The sequence below is a fragment of the Anomalospiza imberbis genome, chromosome 2 (assembly GCF_031753505.1).
Source record: "Anomalospiza imberbis isolate Cuckoo-Finch-1a 21T00152 chromosome 2, ASM3175350v1, whole genome shotgun sequence".
NCBI classification, from domain to species: domain Eukaryota; kingdom Metazoa; phylum Chordata; class Aves; order Passeriformes; family Viduidae; genus Anomalospiza; species Anomalospiza imberbis.
Genome location: NC_089682.1, coordinates 84127962 through 84148716, shown reverse-complemented (window position 1 = coordinate 84148716; position 20755 = coordinate 84127962). Strand labels below are relative to the sequence as shown.

At 35.4% G+C, this 20755-nt stretch overlaps 2 long non-coding RNA genes across 7 annotated transcripts in view; one reads left to right on the top strand and one right to left on the bottom strand.

Annotated features, from left to right (window-relative positions):
* Positions 1 to 20755, bottom strand: part of LOC137469423 (uncharacterized) — an 86306-nt gene that overhangs the window by 45705 nt on the left and 19846 nt on the right. The window contains exon 2 of the long non-coding RNA XR_010996498.1: positions 13276 to 13323. This is a non-coding gene — a long non-coding RNA (uncharacterized lncRNA). The remainder of the gene's footprint in view (positions 1 to 13275; positions 13324 to 20755) is intronic.
* The window catches only part of LOC137469422 (uncharacterized), a 75105-nt gene continuing 55688 nt past the window's right edge, over positions 1339 to 20755 (top strand). For all 6 annotated transcript variants that reach the window (XR_010996492.1, XR_010996496.1, XR_010996494.1 and 3 more), the window contains exons 1-3: positions 1339 to 1564; positions 1679 to 1760; positions 11875 to 12110. This is a non-coding gene — a long non-coding RNA (uncharacterized lncRNA). The remainder of the gene's footprint in view (positions 1565 to 1678; positions 1761 to 11874; positions 12111 to 20755) is intronic.

The following is a 20755-nucleotide window of genomic DNA, read 5'->3' as shown; positions in this document are numbered from 1 at the left end:
ATATTATTTGAAACCAGTTGAATTTCTCAGAATAATAAGCCTAAAAGTCATGCATATGAAATGTAAAATTTGAAAGTAACATGAGAAGAAACACTTTCAGTTCAGTATCATAAGGTAACTGTCTAGGAATTTTGTCAAATTTTGTTTGCCCAGTTGAAAACCATCAACCTGGCAGCAAGGAACAAAAGCTTGTGATACTCATTTCCATTTTCGGGTAATTTTCTTTTTTTTTTTCTTTTTTCACAAAATCAAAGCCAAGAAGAGAACAATTAGTCATTACAAAAAAAAAAAAAAAAAAAAACCAAAACAAAACAAAACAAAACAACCCAACAAAAAAACCCAAAAAACTCAAACAAACTGCTTTATGAAACTTTTGGGTTGTCAGATTCTCTAATCCTTTCATTTGGTCCCAGCTTTTATGTTTATTTGTTTTTAAGTATTGTTGTTTCTGCAAAGCTATCTGTATTAAAGGAATGAAGAAATGTTTTTTTGCATGTTTCTATGATCTATTGGTTCTTAAGACCTTTATTACCAGTAGTCTTGCCTAGTGTCACCAGTTAAATATTACTTAATGGAACCTATGGCTAACCAGCTTTTAAATGGTTATAATATATAAAAATACTGTAATTGATAACATTTTCCTTTTAAAGACCAGCAAAGATGTGTTCTTAATAAGAAGAGTAAGTTCAAATAATGGATGTTAAGTTTTGTGTGAACAGCAAAGTGGTGGTGTTGTTTAACACTTTGTTGTGTGCTTCCTGTGTTTTAAATGGTGTTCACAAAGTCCTTAAACTTAGCAAAGTTTTTCATAAGGATTTTTTGTTTTAAAAAGCTACCACTATTTGGTCTAAAAATTACTAATTCTTAACTTCTTTTCATTATGTATTTTTGAAGACTTCAGTCATGGATGCTACTATGTGTGGTCAAATACTTTCATAGTCATGAAGACCTCAATAAATTCACAGGCCTATGCTGCGTCCCTAAAATGGATGTTGTGGGACAGATTTTAAGATGGTTGAAGCACTAAAAAGTGACTTGCACAATAGACCAAAGAAACTAGGATAATTAATTTTTAGAAAGTGATAATTAAAAAATTATATTTCAAGTAACATCAGTAAAAGCTTCCATAATGTGCTGTCACTACATGTAAAATTCATAAGCATTTTTAAGCCAACATTCTTTAAACAAGGAGCTAAAAATTTCCTATTAAAAACATGCAACTTAAAGAGGTATGGAACTCCTTTATTATATCCTAAATGCTGTAATAAAACAGGCTATCACTAGGTTTTGCTGCATGTTACTAATTTTATTTTTTTTTAATCTTGGTATTTTTGCAGGTGTGTGGAGGAACAGGTCCTGTTCTCGCTGTTGTTACTCCCACATAGGCAGACTCTGTAATTGATTATGCGTGGGTAGGGCCCTATTGAAATTCAGGAGATTCTGCAATAGTGCGGGGTTCTTTTTGTGAAAGTTCAGTTGCAAGATCAGGACCCTACTGTGACTCCTTACTGTGCATTCTGTCACTGTCTCATTGATTGTACTGGAACCTGCCTATTGGGATAATGTAAGTCCTGCTTTTCCCCTGCTTGTACTTTAGACATGAATTAATCATGAAACATTTCTAATTAGAAAATTAGTATAATTTACATGCATTCTTTTAATTATGTTTTTTTGGCAGTACCAAATACTATATTCCTCAAAACTTCTTAATGGCACTGAGGCTTTGTGGATAGTTGGTCACATGATGAGAAAATTCAGCTGTAAGTACATTAAAATGATTGACTTTTTCAATAGTTAGTCTTTACTGATGTTTGGAAACTAATAGTGATAAAAATGTGAATCAAGATGTTTGACTTCTGTCAAATTACTTCAGTTCTTTTTAGAAAATATATACAGTATACCCAGCAAGGAGTTTATTATTCTTAGGTAATTCACCATGGGACCCTGAAGTTCTTCCCTACTGCAATTAGGTAGGGAGTTCAGAGCTGTTTGTTTTCTTTATTTTCAGAATGGTGTGTCTCTGACTTGCTCTGTGTTTTGATGGATAAACTTTTTGAAATTTATGGATCTATAGAAACTGTTTATACCACTAATATTTGTATAGATATTGTAAACTGATTTACTAACGTAATTGTCTTGCTGGGTTGAATACTGAAATGTTAATAAAAATACACTTATATTTGTGTCAGTGTACCTTGGTTAAATTAAACTGAGCTGGCATTGTGGGTGAATTTGATCATACATGCTGATTAGCTATAGTCTTAGGCAAGAAGTACATATTACCCTTATCATATGTCAGTGGATTCACCCAAAAATAGCTATAAATATCTATGCTTGGGTTAAGGAGGAAGTTCTTTTCTTGTAGTTATGGGTACAGTCATTGCTTTGACTCCTGTTTTTATATACAAATGAGCAAAAACTACATGTAGGTGTTTTCCCTTGATAACAAAAGGGGCATTTTAAACTCTATGCCCTTTTTTATGATGTTGTATTTCCTTTCTGGTATTTAAATTCAAGGATGTTTTCAGCAGTGTCTTAATAAAAAAAAAAAAAAAAAAAAGAACTGGAAACGTTACTGAATTTGTGGATAATTACCAAGAGGCTGTAAAGGTCTGGAGGAATTGTGTGTAAGGACAATTAGAGATTCTTTCTTATGAAGCAAGGACACAGATAATAATTGATGAGTAAAGGTTAAGGAGCACAGGATTATTTTTATTGCTTGACACAAGAGCAGCATGAAATTAAAGTAACTTGAAGAAAGAGCAAGGCTAAAAGAGAAATCAGACTCAGATCAGAAGTAGACTAGAGAGTCCAGTAAAAAAAAACAAACAAAAACAAACCAACAAACAAAAACCCCCAAAACATGGGGTAATTTGGCTTTGAAAAATGTATCGGAGAGGAGAACAAAATGGATAGCTACTGGTATTTTTCATTGCACTGAATATATGATAGATTTAAGTTTAAAATTTTCAGTAAATATTTTTCTTGGAGTTTTTGTTTTCTTCTGCTGGAGAGGAGTAGAAGAACTTTGAAGTATTAAAGAAGACTCAGTGACTACTTGTGAATTACAGTATGAATTGGGGATTCAAGATGATGTTTACAACTAAGAAGAGAAGACAATGGGTTGCTATATAAAATTAGTGCCAAGCAGAAGCCATCATTTCTTGTTCAAACACAAAACTTAATGATTTTGAAATGTACCACCTTCAGCAGTGCTCAAACCACAATTTTATTATGCTAATTACAGGATGGGTATTTTCAGAGTTCTCATTTAAAAACCTGAACTCTTTTGAGATTTTGCAATATAAAAGGAAATTGAAATTTTTCAATATGAAATTAAATCATTATTTCATTTCAGAAACTGAAATGTTTCAGAACACGGATTGTTTCATTTTACGTAAAAAAATCCTGATCAGCGTATTTTCTTTTAAAAATTTTTAGACCTTATGTTTGCCATTTTGACCTTTTAATCATATTGGCCATATATATTTCTACTTGCAGTACATTGGGTGAAAGAAAGAAAAGCAGAATGAGATTAGTTGATTGCAAAAAAAAACCCTAAACACAGCCTTCTAGCTGAGCCTCTAGATCAGAAGTGCCTCAGAACAGATCTAACTTCAGAGAACCAAAGGAAGGAAAGTGACATGCCAGTGAGTCGGGTATGAGGAATCCTCTGCATGTTTCATCTCTGTCTGAGTTTTTCTTTCATCACCACTGAGAGGCAGATCACCTGGGTGTGACTGCTTCCCTTCCTGTGAAACTTCCCAATACTTTGAGGGAGATAATGTTGGGGCATTGCTCTGTTCTGCCTGCAGCAGTGCAGCTACAAATGTTTAGAAGAGAAAGAACTCTGAATTGTCTCCTGCTGTAACCAGCTCTTCAATATTCACTGCTGCTTAGCCCTGTTGTTGAGTACCTGATCTGATGATCTCTTTCATTTAACTCATGCTGTGATGCCATAACTGACTGAAACCAGGACCAAAGCAAGAAAATAGATATCAAGAGAAGGAGATGATCTTTTGGAATGTAGGGAGTGGGCATTTGCTGCACAGCTACACTTTGTCAACTCTTGAGAATCCTCAAGAGCTGAAATGCCAAACTACAGCAACAGAATAAGTTTCCTTCTGTGCACTGAGAAGGAAGAGCAAAGGAATGTGCCTGAACATTCAGCATGTTAACTGTAAGTCTTTGAGAACTCTTCCCCTCATGCTGTTTGCACTCTCCTTGTATTGTGACTGTCCTGAATGTAGCATGTCTTTATTTGTGTTGAATGAGGCACTCCTCACATTGTAACATCAGGAACATTGTTTTTCTTCAACCCTTGAAAGTCAAAACATGGTAGCATAGATAACTGTAGCAAGTTAGTAATAAATGTGGCACGAAAAAATTTTCTCATTTCACAGTATTTATAGGAAAAACAATGTTTTATGTGTTTCAAATACCTCTTCTTTTCCAATCCTAAGCAGATTTAATGCATGAAAATTTTCTTCAGCATCACCCTCAGTTCCTTTTTTGCAGTTACAACTGTTGGTCTTTTGTTAGTAGGGTTTTTTGTATTTAGGTTGATGCCCTCACAAAATTTCTCTGGACCCTTTATGAATGACACCATCATGCTGTCATTTGTTTTGTCATAAAATCTAGTGTAAACCTGTATTTTAGGAATCTTTTTCCAATCCTTAAAGGATGATCATTCTTCTCTGTCAGCAGGTTTTTCATGGATCAAGTCTTTATTAGAAAATCTTTTACTTAGCCTTGACAAAATGCAGTCTTGCCTTTCTCATTTGCTATCAAAGTGTTGCTCTACTGTAAATACCATTTTCCAAACCTACTCCTTTGCTATTTTCAATTTCCTGGTTCATTTTAAAGCAATAAAGATAAGCTATCTGTCTTTATTTTCAAGGCTCATCAGGACTACTTCTACCTAATACCTCTTCTTCAGTATCAAGAGGTTGACTCTGGTTTTGATCAACATATGATGCCAACTTCCATCATTCAGTCATTAGATTTTCAGACCACACTGAATATTTTCTCCTCAGCTGCCTCTCATGTATTGGTTGACTTCTTCATAAACAGAAGTGTTCATTATCTTCCCTCTAATTTTTTCTTGAAAGTTTTATACACTGTGAAGCTTTAAGCAATCCAACTAGACAACAGTTAGATTGCAGGTGTATTAATGCCAATGCCTATCACAGTAGTACTGTGTCATTGCATTTGGACTCTGCCATAATCCCTGTGTTGTCTCTTTATGTAGAATTTAAGCATATCTGTATTTTGTTGTGTGTTTGTTCATGGCCCAGTGTAATATGAAGTGACCCAAGTGAGGCCTTCCAAGATTTATGGTAGTACAGATAAATAAAAATGAATATGCACTGGATGCTGCAGCATAACTGTTGGATTCTGTTGTGCCTAATGCCACATCATAATTTAATGCAGAAAGAAGGTGCTCCAACTAGAGGCCTCACAAAAGGAAAAGGAGTTGCAGCCAATAGAAAAAATGCTAGCCCAAGAGGCCACGTCAGCTGTCAAACTCAAGTCTGTAGCTACTGCCATTGTGTCCTGAAAGCATTCTCCTCTCCTCTCCTCTCCTCTCCTCTCCTCTTCTCTCCTCTCCTCTCCTCTCCTCTCCTCTCCTCAAACAGATTATCCCTTCTCGTATAAGGAAGTAAATGCAAATATCACAAAGGTCTGCAGTGTATGCAGAAGGTTGTCTTATACTTTTGTAGCAAACTTCATGTATTTCTTTCCTGACGCGGCACTCTTGGTACAGAAATCTTGAATAACCATAACTGTGGCATTCATCATTCCTTTTTTCAAATGCCATTTGATCTCTGTTGGGAAGGAACCTACACTAGTTTTTATTTGGTATCTTGCACATTCCTATCTCATAATGGAGTGCTTCCATTGTGCTTCAAAAGTAATGAGTCTTCAGAAAAGCGGTAAGGATTAATTAAATTGGGAATTCCCCAGGTGTGTCACCCTCTTTCTGTAAGTGGGTCTGCATGTAACCCTTTCTTATAAAGGCACCCTGAAATGCAAGTGTTTAGATTGTACAGAGCTGATGGAATGTTGAGTGCCTGGCTGATTACAGAGATGGTAGATTGGACTGTGCAGACTAATGGTGCAGTATGTACCAAAGAAAATAATAGTCCAATAGTCTAACTTTAAAAGAATAAACCACAAAATGTACTTCTGTGTGGTTCTATGGCTGAGTAGGAGAACTTTAGTAAGAGCTCTGGGCTAGTTGGTGAGATGGAGGCAATTGCTGTGAAATACCGTGGGAGCCTGGAGAGTCTGTACAATCCAAAAGCTTGATCATAGCAACAGTTCTTGGTTATACATGTATAGACTGGATAAACTTAATGTTAGGCCTCATTAGGCCATCATGCACAGGCTGTGTATTTAGATATCACCGAGCACTAATTTTTGAGCAAACAAGATAGGGAATACAGAAGGAGAAAGACAGCCCTTGATTTAGTCTAGATCAACATACAACAAATGACTGGAAGAACCATTCAGTAGTGAGATATCATACTCAAGTTTATCGTACTTGTAGGAGAAAAAAGATTAAAATAAAATTTCTTAAAATTCCAGTCTTGTTTAAAAAAAGAATTGTATACTAATGAAGACACAGTTTAAATAAATATTAAAAATACACGAGGGCTTTGTTTTCTAATTCTAACACGATTAAATAAGACTTTTCCAACACAATTCAGCAGTAATAGAAGCTACAAGAAATAAATACAGGTTTTTTAAAAAGCAAAATCCAAGCAAGCAAAGCAGAAAACAGCACAATTCTGGCAAATGTAGACCTAGTATGAGGCAGAACAGAAAGATTTTGAAATGCAATGGGCTAAAATTCTAAAAACCAAACCCTATCTTTTTCCAGTGTAAATTTTGCTAGAAGAGAGGTGAGATTAAAAGATAGTTGTGGTTAAGGAGAAAGACAAAGCCATTATAGAAAGAAATTGAACTCATTGCACTGGCAAGGTTTATGACAGGATGATTAGGGACATCCCCAAATAAAAATTGTTTTTAAAGGGAATAGTTAGATTTGATATCTCAGTAAAAGGCTTTTAATCAAATTGATTGAATATACATTAATAAATTGCCCAATAAATGCTGTTCATTCAGTAGTCCTAGAAAAATTCAGAAATTAAATTGGTGAGCAAACCATGAACTGTGTTGTGTAATCTGGTACTTAAATTAGCCTTAATAATAAAGGAATGGAAAGTAACAAATGTGACCCTAGTTTTAAAAAGGGTTTTAAGGATGGTCATGAACTAATGGACAAAAAATCAGGCTACCATGACAGACAAAATGCCAGTGATTGTGATAAAGCGTACTGTCTATAGGAACGTGGGTAGGTATAATAGAAACTATCATGGTTTTTGTACAAATAGTTTTGTCTTGGAGCTTTGCTAGTTATTTGAAAGTGTCATTTCCAGATGCACAGGAAAAATGAGCCAAAAGTTTTTAAAAAGTTCTGTAACTGAAGACTGTTAACAAAATGATGTAGGGAGTCAAAATTCTTTGTGGATTAGTAAAGATTAGGAGATAAGGAACAGTATAGGGACTAATGGGCAGTTTTACACTGCCCTCTCACAGAGGTTTGTACTGGCACCTTTGCTGGTCCACCTGTTCCTAAACAGTCTGGAAAAGTGCAATTGTAAATATTGCAGATGATAAAAGGAAAATATTCACAGTTGGAGGCAGACCTAATGTTGACCCTGAAGAGCTGCAGAAGGATCTCACAGCAGGACCTGTGGTGATCCAGGAGCCGTGGCTGTCACAGTGGCCAGATATCGCTGACCCCGCTGTTCAGCTGAATCTGTCATCAGAGAGAGGCAGTGGCTGTTGGATTACAGCAGCCATCAGCTCATAAACTGTGAGCCCAGCAGGCTGTGACCAGTCGTGTCAGGAAGGAAGGAAGGGACATGTAGCTGTTCTTTTTAACAGCAGGGGCTGCAAAATGAAGAGAAGATTCTTTCTCCATGTTTTCTCAGAGTTTCATAGCCCAAATGAGCTTAAAGTATGTGTTCTGAACTTGGAGTTCCTGCCTGCTACAGGGTTGGAATATCACTGTTAAAGTGATAGGTAAGGTCTTGCTGCTGTGAGAAACTAGGGCTCTCAAGCCACCTCACTGGTGTTCGGATGGATATTTAGCAGCTTCTGTTAATTTCTTAAAATAATTCTGGATCTGTAAATAAGTTTGTTGTCCTCATTGATTGATGATAAATTTTTAAACATGAATCAAGTATATAATGTTCCCATTTTCTTAAATTTGTAGATTTTTTTATTGTTCCTTTTTCTAGCAGTAGCAATATTATGGATGTGCAGATCAGTTTTACTTCTACTGTTCACAAATCTGTGGGCAATGGCAAATGCCAGTGTACGGCTACTGCAGAAGCTAAGAGCAGTCGCAGGCCCTAAAATTAATCCCAGGGGAAATCAGATAAAGAAGCAGAAATATTTCATGTAGCAACCAGAAGGTCTGGAGCCAGGGATGGAGTAGAAGACATCATTGTACCTTTTCAACAGCTGGAATTGTTTCCAAGCTGTTGTCTGCAAATTTCTAGTGGACTCCAAGGCTATGGTGAATTGAACATCTGTTTGGCTAAACCATAACTGTGCTTTAAATAGTGTTTCCAATTAAAAGTTTGATCAGATGGGTGTGCGATGGCTTTTGAAAATTGCTGAGGGCTGATAATGATCTGTTGCTCAAAACAAAGTGGGAGCCAATGTTCTGGAGTGTATGAAAAAGTGGAGAGCACTCCCTACCTTCTCATTTTAGGTACGTTGCATGTCTCTCCACAAGAAGCAACAGCAAGAGGTGCCCAGAAAGGAGCCAGGAAAAGTAGTCTGGCAGCATTAACTCTTCTGTCCTCATCAAGCCTTCCCCAGTAACAGATGTATGGGGTTCTGAATCATCATATTGTCTTTGAGTATCCCTGAAATTCTTCACTAGTCCTGCTTTTGATATATATTCCCAACTAGCAGATTTCATTTTCTGGTAAGTAAGTATGATTTTTTTCAAGTCTTGGGTCTTCATGTGACAAAAATAAACTTGTCAACTCCTCTACACTACAATATACATCCTTCTTTGAATTAAAGCCTGATTTCTCATTGCCAGAAAAACAGATTTTAGAATTTTCCCTTCTGTCGTTATTAAAGGGCATAAACTTTCCTTACAACTATTAGCATATCTTATTACCTATTTGTTACTTCTTCAAAATCACAGTTGTATTTGACCAACTTCTTTTATTTCCCTGAATGATAATTTTACATTGTAAAAAGCTTCTTTGTCTTCATATCATGTCTCTTATTACTTTTTCTTACTATTGAAATTTTTCCAGCATCATAAAATATTTATATTATCATTGCTTTTAGTTGCCCTTGACATAGTTTACTTCCCATTGTCCTGAGTACCACACAAGCACATCCATAAGTAATTTGCAGAGATGTTAGCTTTTCCAACCTTCTATGCATATTTTTGTTCGGAATTGTGGTGGTGTCAAGTCTGAAGTACACTGAACAATAAGCTGTATTCAAGTGGTATAAATTTGTTTATCTTAAAAAAAATATTGTCTGATCTAAAATCACTGTAATGTATTGTATGAAATTTAAACAAAATACTAGAAACAAATACTGACAATGGTTTTCTTAAAAGGATAAAGCAAGCTGACAGGTGCTCTGTTTAACCTTTTTATGTTTTATTTTTCTTACTCATGTCTTTTGATACAAATGTGGTAATAAGGGGGATTGTGCTTGTTTTTATATTATCTTGCTAAATACCTGTTGCTAGCTTACATGATTCTGATGTTGTCTTTGGTCAGGCTTGAGCTACAAGCTGAATATGAGATTGAGGGGAATCTTTGCCTTGTACAAGAAAGCAACTTGTGAAGAAGGAGAGAGTGATTTCTGCTGTAAATTTCTCAGGAAATGTGGTTTCCTGAGTTTACCTGTGAGTGACAGGAGAGAGGGATTTATGAGTCCAGGCAAGGCATATGGGCATAGAAGCAGTGATGGGGTATTGTTAGGTCTGAGGATAAGTGCATAAGAATGAAGAATTCAGAATAGGTATCAGAGAAGGGGGTTCAATAAGAGTTGGAAAGATCACAGTTGGATAAATACACTGAGATCAGTTGAATGTCACTTTACTAGAGACCATGGCTACAGCTCTCTATCTGAGTCTAGCTCACACCACACTTTTCCTAGCTACACCCTTACCTGTCTTCTGGAACCTCAGCTTCTTCTCCAGTTTCTTTCCCTTTTACGTGGAAAACCTACTTTCCTGCTTACTCCAGGAACAATTACATGCAAAGGTATAAATGGTCCTATAAATCTTTTACATCTAAAACTTGTCTTCTGTCCCATTATACTTTCTTCAGCCTCCTGTCTGTGGAGTTCTGCACTGCAGATGCAGATGGACAAATGAATCACAGAATAGAATCATTTAGACTGGAAAAGGCCCTTAAGATTGTCAAGTTAACTATAAACCTAACAGTAAAAGTCCACCACTAAATTGTGTCCCTAAGTGTTGTGTCCACATGTCTTTTAAATGCCCTGGACAACCTGCTCTGGTGCTTAACAACCCTCTCAGTGTAGAAATGTTTCCTAATATCCAATCTAAACCTTCTCTGGAGCAACTTGAGGCCCTTTCCTCTTATCCTGTCACTGGTTACTACCTGGGAGAAGAGACTGACCCCCACCTGGCTCCACCACTCCTTTCAGGCAGTTGTAGAGAGTGATAAGGTCTCCCCTGAGTCTCCTTTTCTCCAGGCTGAACAACTTCAGCTCCCTCAGCTGCTCCTCACAGGACTTGAGATCCAGACCCTTCCCCAGTTCCCTTGCCCTTCTCTGATGCTCCAGCACCTCCATGTCCTTCTTGTAGCAAGGAGTCCCAGACTGAACACAGTACTGGCAGCATGGCCTCACCAGTGAATACAAAATGATTCAAATGAGGTGCTGTGGAAAGCTGGCTGCACAATGGTAATGCTTCTCCTTTACAATGTAGAGTTGGCATCTTCTCCAAGTGGGACATGTCCCATCATTCGAAATCTGCTGAGTGTAGATGAATTCATTTATTCCTTTTCCCCCTTCCTATGTAACTCATAAGAACATGATGGATTTTTCCACATGATGAGTTATGACTTCTGGATAATGTTTGTCTTACTAAACAGAAGGAAAAAAGTCTTGGATTTCTGAAGCCTGGTCACTTTCTTTTGCATTTTTCTGTGATCTATGATCTTCCTAACAATAAATTAATCCAGTGGATTATTACACCTACTGGTGTTAAGTTGAAGCTTATAGACAGTGGGATTGCTTTTCATAATTATTATTTTGCCGATCCCTAAAAAGTTGTTAATGAAGAATAAAGAGTCTGCAGAAAGACTGAAAGCAATGTCATAGGACATACCCTTAAATGAAAAGTTTTTTTAAAATGCAGTGGGCTTTTTTTGGCACTGATCTTTTCATAAGTCTTCAGCTTTAATTTAACAGTTTTCCTTCTCAATATTGATTATGATTGCACACTTACGTCTATGACTAAACTTAGCTAACAAGATACGTGGTTTCTGCTCAAGTTTGGAACTCAATAATTAATAATCCTGTCAGCACATGACCATACAAATAGATTATGTATCAAAATCACCGTAACAATAGTAAAAAAAGCATACTTTTGGGGTGGGGGGTGTTGGGTTGGTTTAGTGTTTTTTCTAAGAGGGTATGTTATTTTAAAAGGAAACTAATTTTGTGTTTCTCTCTTGGTCAGATTTCTATACTGGATATAGAGATCATTCTTTTACTTAGTCAACATTGGTCCCTAAAAATTGGCTTTACTTTTATTTTTTGTCATATGTCATTTTATCTTTAAAGACTGCCGGAGTTCATGATTCCTGAGAAGTAACACCTTGAAGTTCTGGCACTATCTTCTACAAAGTAACTTACACTGAGCTGGCTTCTTGTTACTGTGTCAATGCAACATCAAATGTTGATACTATGTGTGAAACAACATTTGACATTGTGGCTATTAAGCTACTTGAAAAAATTCTATACAGATGGATTTTATGTTTACAAGACCTGGCATTTAAAAATGTATGTCATGGATGAAAGTAATAAATGTTGTTTATTAATTGTTACAGGACAGAAAATACTTATATTTGTGTACAAGATGTTAGTCTTAGCTCTTGCTGTTTTTATCTCCTAAATATCTTATAATAAGATGGTTATAAACATTTAAAGATATGAATCATTTAATTTGTTAAAGCACAGTGTGCATCATTTAGAATGGCACTAAAGGAGAGAAGTGGACATGCCCTTCTCATAACAGCTAAACACGAAAAGAAGGTATCAGAGATAATGATATCGTTCAAATTTATAGAAATTGTTATGTTTTGCTGTATAAGCAAAGCTCTTTACAGAATGATGATCTCATCCTAAGGTTACAGTTATCTAAATAGATTCATTTCTGAACTTTATTCTAGTGTTTTTATATCTTTGCTGGAAGTAAGAGAACACAAACACTTAAAATCTAAGTTATTGATCTTCAGCCATGCTACAGCTTTCAGAATTTGGTCTTTAACCCCAGGATTGGATCCATAGCTCTTTTAAATTCTGGAATTCCAGAAACTCTGCAGGTGAGTAGGAAAAAGCATAGAAAGAAACTGAAATGGGGAGAAGGAAATTATTCTCCTTTACAGAAGAAAAGATTAAAAAAACTTAATGAGCATAGGAGAAATAATAGGGTGAAAGAGAAGAGTCAGGTGAGTATTTCCAGTAATATTTTTTGTATAGTGCTCAGATATGTTATACTTTGTGCTTTCATGGAAAACAGAGTGAGACTTCAGCTTTCTAACTGCTGTTCTGAGCTGTACTTTACTCCCGGTGCATTTTTATTTTAGCACAGTCACTTCTAAGGAAGGCTTTAAATTGACTTTCAGGACCAACCTGAATCACAAAATTCATTATCCTGCTGAAATTATGACCACCCCAATGTTTGTCTTCCCAAGTTAGTCTTTAAACCCTACTATTAGTCATGAAAAAAGTCAAAACCATTTTTAAAATATATGTTTCTGTTAATTCTAGTCACTAGCATTTGGGAAAAGGCACAAGCAGGCAGGCAGTAACAGTAAAGAGTGTCAGAATTTCTATGTGAAACCTAATTGTAATAGTACTGAAATTGCCTAATCCTGCTGAGTAACAGCTAATTAGCAGGTTTTATTTTCAAAGTCAATCAATTCATAACCAAATGTAGCTGTAGAACAATGGATTACTTACATTGGCACTCATTACAGGTCAGACATCAGTGTGGATTTCATCCATAAGCTGTAATAAAATAAAATAAGTTAGGAAATTGCAAAAAAAAAAGTTTCATTCAGTAATTTGTTCATGTATGTGCTTATTTTCTGCATGATTCCCATAAGTATATATAGTATTATAGCAAGAGTATATTTTTAGGGAAATCCTATACTTTTTAAACTAAGCAATTAACAAATATTCATACAGTGACTATAACTGGTCTTCATGAATTACCATGCAAAAACCCATTTAACTACAGAGATCAGGATCTCCCATTTTTGTACATTCATTCAGTGGTACATGTAAAACTTTTTAACTGTTCACCTGAGCAACACTTCAGTGTAACTGAGCTCTGAGCTGATGGATGGCAGAATAACAGCCCCTCTAAAAGGGGACAGAGAGTGAAAATGGGTGGGGCAGGGAGAGGTCTTATGGTGCCAGTTCACAATTAATTTTGGAATGGTAGCATCTACTTTTTGGAATGTAGTGTAATAATTTCGGCTGATAGAGATAGGTCAGCATAGGAACTATGCTATAAATTGCTGTGTGATTGGGTTCCCATTCCTATGCCATGTCTGTGTCACTGGGCAGCAGTTTTTAAGGGCACCCAGTAAAGATATGAATACAGAAAAACTAACATAATTGTACTCTTTATTCTTAAAAGGAAATGAAATTAAATGCAGAGAAAATTTTTAGAAGTTCTAAATAAGAGACTTTTTGGTCTATTTTATAGTTAAGCCCTTGCTGTTATGTTGTTTTGCATTGATGTTACACTATTTAATGTTGCATGATTCTAGAATGGTTTAGATCATGTAAATCCCATTTCAAGTATATTTAGATTTTAAAGATGTCTTTTTAATTGCATTGTAACTGGCAGCTCTGTGTTGTCCTCATGTAATAGGCAATAGCAAGATGACTGTATTCTGAAATAGTTAATAGTGGAAGACTACTCCAATCCCAGCACTTTGTCTCTCAGACTTTCTGTATTGACAGATTTCCATGCCAACAGTGAGCTGTCCATTTGGTGCCTTCCAGCCCCCAGATCACTGCCCAGGAGGAAAGCTCACTTTCCCATTCCCTTCTCTGATTATTTATGCTTTGGTACTGCTGTTCTGTAAGCACACAGTCTTGGCTTTGCATCTGGGCTGGCAAGTGGTGAAGGTGGTATGAAGAGGTTGTTTCCACAGACCAGTTCCACACTGAAGTTTCATGCACAGAGTGGGCTGTATACCAACTTTAAAACCAGCCCTTCCCCATGACTCTTTTATTTAATTATAGTTAGTTTAAAATAACCATTATGTCTCCATGACCATGACATTGGATTTCAGCACTTTTTCACAGCAGTATTTACTATATTTAGTAACAAATTACTGAAATATCAGCTGTGCCATTTTAAGAATCAGTTAAATGTGATCTTTAATTAATTTTGTCTTAAAGTTTGGAATAGAGAATTCCAGTGATATTAAGCTTAAATTTTTATTTACAGCAGATAAACTTAAAGCCCAGTAGTATATAATTAGTTCTAACAGAAAAGCAAACTTTTATTTGGGTCAGACTTGATTTTTATGTTCAGTGTATTGCACACAAGTACTATTGAGTAGTAAAAAATATTATGCAGTACAAATCTATTACATGTTCTGTGCAGATGAAAGTCATTAGTAAATTTTCCTTGTTCAGATTAAAGGAAGTTGAAAATATGCTGAATCACTTATTATTTTAATCCAGATGTTGTTATCCATAAATATTAATCTTGAAGATAAAATGCTAGATTAATAAGTACTAGTGAACTTCACAAAATTAATTACATTTCAAATATGTGATTCAGAGCCTAAGATTCAAATCTTAGGATGGGATGAATCGCCCTCTGGAGGTGCCCATTTTATTTTGCTGACTTCACAGGAATCCTGCTCCTAAGTGACTAGTTCAAACTAAAAGTTAAGTGACTGGCCTATCACCTTCATTGAGAAATAACTGAGCATTTCATACCGCAGTAGATCTTGTCATTAGACCTCTCTAAGAATGGCTGTCTTATTCCTCACCTTTTCCGTCAGTGTTCTTGTACTGTTTCTAATATGAATAAACACGAGTGTTTATGCTGCCATTTCCTGCATATTGTTTTTTTCCTGTCCTTTTCAATCTTGTTATCTTTCCCTGTTTTTATTTTCTTTTTTTTTTCCTGACTCTCTACAGCTGCCATCTTTTCTGAAGCTTTTCACTTGCTACCTCTCTGACGATCCTACTTTCCATGTTGAAAGTATTATCTTAACTTCTGATGTGGAAGATTGCTGGCCCTTTCTTTGATGCTGATACCAGTATTTTCTTGACTGATAGTATTGTAATGAAGACATAGAAAAACAAGACTATGGTACTCATGAATTTTTTAATGGTTTGAGTGGTCAAAAAATATTGTTATTCTGCCTTCATATAAAATGTGTTGGTTTCCCAATGTAACTGTAACTTAAAGATGTTTGTAGAAATGTAAAATTAAATGTGAATAGTATAAAATCCATATTAAAGACATAAAAGTTTAATAAAATACAGCATTAGTCTTTATTTTAACAACTGAGTCCTACATGGCTCATTTGCAAAATGTGGGGTAGACTTGCAAAGTTGCATACTGGTAAAGTCTGACTTAATAAAAGGTGAAATTTCTTTTTCTGTTTGGTAATTATTAAAAGGTCCACTTATTTTTTTTCTCCCTCTGGTAATAGTTTTTTGTTATACCTGTTAAAGATCTCTCCTTCTTTTGAGTTCTGTCTTCTCCCCTTATTTGTTCCTTTTGTTAACCTAAGTTTGTGGTTTCTTTCTACCCTGGTCTCTCCTAACTCTTGGTCCAATACTTATTCCTTTTTTCTCATGTTTGCATCCATTTGCCTAGAATATTGCCTTGAGCATGATCATATATACCCAAGAATATATTTACTTCTAAACGCTGGATGGATCTGCTATTTTAGGACTTCCAGTAAAGCAGAGAAGAAACTTAACAATTCATAACAACGTTTAGGTTTTTTTATTATACATATGCCTTCAGAGGATCAAAGTACCTTGCTTCCTACATCATTGGAATGGTAACTATAGACAGAGATAATCATTCCTGTAAAAATAAAGACTTATGGTACTTGTTCCATATAGGAATGCTAACTTAAAAAGAGCATGAATGAAACCATGCTGTGTTCATAAATGGCAAATGTTTTCAGTTTTGTTAGCATATAAAGAAAAATGCTATTGGAAAGAGTGCCTTGTACTGATAGCAATATAAGGAGATAGAATTTTTTGAAAAAGACAACTAAAAACTATACATGCATAAAATCAGGAGAATTTTTGAAAATCATGCTGTGCTGTAGCAGAAATACTGAATAATAGTTAATGTTTTTTATGGGATAGATACCTACATATTTTATTAGGTATACTAAGTTTAGATAATCTAAATTATTTGGATTGCAGTAAAATGAATGCCATGATAGAACATAAACAGTGATGTTCAGAACTTTTGCTTTATACGTGTAAAATATTATTCTGTAGCCTCTTCTGATCCCTACAATAATAGGCAAAAATAATGGCGCTAATAATAGCAATATACTAGAAAATTTTTGGAGGTCTGAGTGAGAGTCATTTATGGTGCCTAAAAGTTTTTATCTAGTGTAGTTACCTGCAGGACTTTGCATAATTTGGAGGCCATTAACAAAACACCTTTGCCAGATATGTGTACTGAGCATGAGGACGATATTGCAGGCAATTATTAGAAAGCAAAGGAAATTCAGAATCTCTAAAATGATTACACCAATGAGGAGTTTATGTTGAACAGTAGAAGCAGGAAGTTTTTGCCAAAATTCTGTTGCATTGGCTGCAACTAAATTTATAAAGAAAAACGATAAGAAAATTATCCATAGAAAACAGAAGAATATTAAAACCCAAGTAAAACCTGATGGGCCTTTCTGCAGTATACCCTCAAATGATGCAAATTGACAGCATACATTTAAGTCACTACTGGTTGCTAAAGATTTGTCCTTTCTATTAACAATATAAGGCAATACAGATCCTGAAATAATCTATGACTCAATACTCATATTCATTTTACAGTAGAGTTGCTATGGACTAAGGCCTTGCTCATCATGAAAAATAATACAATTCTAACAGTGGCATATTATTGTTAGAAGGAAGTACATCAAACTGACTTAGCACAGTTTTAGAAAAGTAGTTTTGAGAGTACTGTATTGGTGTAGCTTAAGTCACAAAACTATTGCTTTTTTTGATAACACTACTAATCTAAAATTCAGACTTGTAGGTTGATGATAAGATTATTTCTACACTCAACTTTGTGTATTTTTGATTTGAGATATTTGAGTTAAAATGTCTTTATTTTTAAATCTATTAGGAACAGTAAGGAAAGCATAACTGAAAATACTAACAAAACAGGAAAGATATTTCAACAAATGAGTAAGTGTAACCAGAGGGAAACATTTGCTAGAGGAGAATAAATTTGAGTAAATTGCTACATTAAGATGTGAAAACATAATCTATAAAGTCCTGCAGGAAATAATAATGAAAAAATAGGTCTTTCTGAATACAGCTTAGGTACAGGTGGTCTTGAAGATGCAATACCACTACAAATTCCAAGAATTGTTCTCTGATTGCATTAGAAACAGGCCTGGCTAAGACATAAACAGAATATAATAGCTACTATCTGTAGCTATATAAGGAATATAAAGTGAGGAAAACAATTTATAAAGTAATCACCCTGCTTGCAGATTCTGCAGATCACATGGCTGGCAGACACAGAAATAATTTCACAAATTAAAATGGAAGAAGCAAAATCCATGAAGATTGTATTGAAGGTTTGATTTGTTTGATTTTTCTCTAGGGCCTATGAGGGTCTCCATGATTATTTTATATATATATATGTATATATACACACATGTATTATATTAATGGTATACATACATATATTGCTATATATGTGGAAATGTATGAAAAGCTGTAAAAGAGGAATTTGAGTTATGTGCAAGAGGTGCTTCAAAATAGGTTACAGGATTTTTGTATGGTACTTAAACAACTGGAAGAAGTAATGAGAGTTAATTCAGTACTGGATCTGATAGTGATCAGGAGAAAAGGAGATACTATATCTAACATGAAGACCTTATGACTGTACAATACTTCTGCTTTAATAAAAAGACCAGAAAAAGTGTAAACATACTGTGAAAATCACTGACAGAAAGACTGACAGAATGATTTTGAACAGTAATAGCAAAAAGCTGGTTCAGAGTAACATTGCAATAGAATAAGAGAGATTCCACTGTGAAAAAATGTTTAGTGAAGTATAAAGTTGGAGAAAAGGAAACGGAACTGGAAAGGAGAACTTTAAATTTGCCATCATGCAAAGAAAGAACAGAAAGAGAGCTCAGACCATGTGATGCTATCTAAGAAAGCCTAATTATCCACTTAATTAGTATAATTTTGCTAATATATTCTGAAAGTATGTGAAAATCTTAAAGGAATACAGGAAAGCAGATTTTTTTCAAGTTTCTTGAGCAGTTTTTTTTTTTTTTTCCCCATAGAATAATACTGAATAAAAGGAAGTCTTAAGACCACTGTCTATGAATCAGATCATTTATTTGAAAAGATAATTGAAGAAACAGTGAAAAATAATGGTAATTGAGAATACAGAAAAGTTTCTAAAAATATGAAGGGTTCCAGATTCTGTGCCCTTCTGCTCACTGGAGGTAGCACCAGGTAGCCAAGATCCATTCCTACTCACAGGCTGAGAATTTGCCAGCTCTGGGGAAGTCACAGTCAGCCTAACGCTGGTCTGTCCTTCACCCTTACTAACAGCTCAGTCCTCTGTGCAGGTTTGTGACTGGCATCAAATGAAGGTATCTCTCTCTACCAGTTTTTGGCTGCATTTAATTTCTTAGGTCACATAGCAAAGAAAATGCACCACAGCCCAGTCAAGAGCCGGTAGCAAACTACAGCTCACATTTGCCTGGCTAAGCCACCTGCTCTCCTGAGCCAGGGTAGCCTCATTTGTACTGCCTATTAGAAGATTCCCTAACCGATGCTATTCCTCAAATCCTGCAGTATTTTACCTGAGTGCTTGTTGTCCTCGGCCAAAAGCACACCAAAGGGCAGGCAAACAGTTAAAGGGTGTGGATTATCACATGGTTGAGCTCAAGTATGTGCCTGAGCCCTCTGCAGCTCAGTAAGACAGATGTAACCTTAGGAACTACATCCAGTTGGCAGTAATTACAATTGTACTAGTTTGCTCTAAATCAAAAATGCAATGGCATGAAAACCAGTAATCTTACAGACTACTATTTCTTGACCAGAAGTTTCAATTAATGTATTACATTTGGATATAATACGTAACAATTAAAAGGAAAATAGAAAATCTGAAAAATCTGACAAAATTGGCAATTTAAGAAAGTCATAGGGCAATAGAAGGGAAAACAGTACTTATCTGATGTGGAAGTATTTTAACATGGAAACTTGAAAGCCTGTTAGATGACTGAATATTCTTTTTAAGATAAGCAAGGTTACAGTAAAGAACTCGCCATAGGACCATTTGGGTAAATAGATTTTGTTCACTAATAAAATGCAGTTTGGGTCCCATCTACCTTGTAGGATAAAAGCCTGAAATATCCTTGTGGTATTTTATTCTGAGACTTTTGAGAAGGAGCTGATGCTGAAGTGGGCATATAAAAGTCATCTCATCATGCACAGGATGGAATAAGGGCTCTACTGAATATTTATACAGTTTTCAAAAAACCCAATATGCAGAATGAGTGCAATCTCTGTTTTACTTGGACAGGTGTTCAGTATGTGATATAATTACCATTAGGTTCCGGGTCACCTTTTGACCTGTGAGGCCACCAGTTATTCACATAGTAATTTCTAATTTTACAGGTTGTAGAAAACTATGTGCAGGAAAAACTGCACAAAAAGGGAAAATGAAATTACTTTCATGGACTGCTTTGTGACCTGGGATTAACTGCTTAAGTCTGAAGACAGAAAATAAAAAAGGAAAGGAAAATGTGGCACATCAGACAATGCTGGACCATGATCAATTAGCGTTCAGTTGAGTATTGTCTTTTAAGTCACTTAGACGTAAAGAGAGGAAATAAACAGCTCAAATAAAAATAAATAAATATTTTGAAAGCAGTCAGCTACTCTGGTGAGTGCTGAGGACATAAAGTACATAAATGGAAGAAATTGGGCAAAACTGTAGGATGCTATAGATCAAAGGAAAATAGCCAAGAGTTTGAGAAGTAAGATTAAGTGTAGGGATTTGGAAACATTTCTTAATATGAAATTATTCTTAATGGAACACTGGTAAGAAAATAGACCATCATAACAACAAATCAGTGTAAATTCGCCTGTAGATTTAGCATTTGGAGAAGCAGAAATGCAGGCAGCTTTTCTGGAGGAACAGACTGGCTGATCTGGCTTTACCATATTGCCATGG